The sequence below is a fragment of the Sinocyclocheilus rhinocerous genome, unplaced genomic scaffold (assembly GCF_001515625.1).
Source record: "Sinocyclocheilus rhinocerous isolate Xijiao unplaced genomic scaffold, SAMN03320098_v1.1 scaffold680, whole genome shotgun sequence".
NCBI lineage: Eukaryota > Metazoa > Chordata > Actinopteri > Cypriniformes > Cyprinidae > Sinocyclocheilus > Sinocyclocheilus rhinocerous.
This window is the reverse complement of record NW_015637539.1, coordinates 296,547-297,624: the sequence shown is the minus strand read 5'-3', so window position 1 is coordinate 297,624 and position 1,078 is coordinate 296,547. Positions and strand designations below refer to the sequence as shown.

General features: G+C 33.0%; 1 protein-coding gene across 1 annotated transcript in view; it reads right to left on the bottom strand.

Moving 5' to 3' along the window:
* LOC107749001 (ATP-binding cassette sub-family A member 1) overlaps window positions 1-1,078 on the bottom strand; it is a 119,004-nt gene that overhangs the window by 109,419 nt on the left and 8,507 nt on the right. The window lies entirely within an intron of this gene.

The window sequence follows — 1,078 nt, the reverse complement described above, 5'->3', positions numbered from 1 at the left end:
AAAAGTTTTTATTTATATATTTTTTATATTTTTCTATTTATTTTTATTTTTATGTATTATTTTTTTTTATTATTATTATATATATATTTTTTTCTTCATATATATATATATACTGTTTTCAAACTTTGGAATATGTCTAAATGTTGTATTAAATACAATAAAAAAAGAGTAAATGTAAAAAAAAAAATACATATATATTTAAAAAACAACAACAACAACAACAATATTTTAATAATAAAACAGTAGGTAGAGTTGAAATAGAAGATGATTACAGTATTTACTTATTTTCTGAGACGGTCTGGTTGGTAGGAAGTTTGTTTATCCATCATATCTAATAGGTGTATTTGTGCCTCTAATGTGAAAACTCAAGGGACACACTTCTGCACCCTATTCCTGCAAAACACTTTGTGCAACACTGAAAACACAGAGAGACAGAGAACTCACCCCGTTCAGTAAATGTTCATTGTTAGGTGAACTATTCTTTTAATTGCTTCCTGTTGATCAGATTATTCAAACGTTGATTCGATTCGAGCTCGTTCAGATTGATTGGTGTGTTTACAGGCCGACTGAGCCATTAATCCAATTATAAACAGATCTGGGTGCATGCAAATGTAGCTATTGATGTCCTCATGGCATTTTGTGCACTTCGTGAGCAGACTGGGGTCATTCAGTGTGTTGCATCAGATGTTGTAGCGGTCTGTCGTTGCACATTGGTTGTTCTCTTGTGCAGCACTTTTGAGATGCAAACGGATGAAGGAGCTCATCAGCCGATCACTGGCAATGATCTGAACCCACTGGAGGCTGTGCTACTGTATTACGTCATTCGCAATGCTTTATGGGAAGTGCACAGTGTATAGAGCACATGTCCTGTATCCATGGTAACAGCGATTAGTGGATTTGTCTCCAGAATTATTTTCATTGGGAATATGACAATTAAACACTTTTTTATATTGACTTTTTCAGCCTCTGAGCTCATGTTAGGTCTTGAAATATTTAAACAAACGTAATTTCTCTATGGAGAAAACTATTGGGATTTTTACTTCCATAACCTGAATGTTGAGCTAAAAATATTTACATA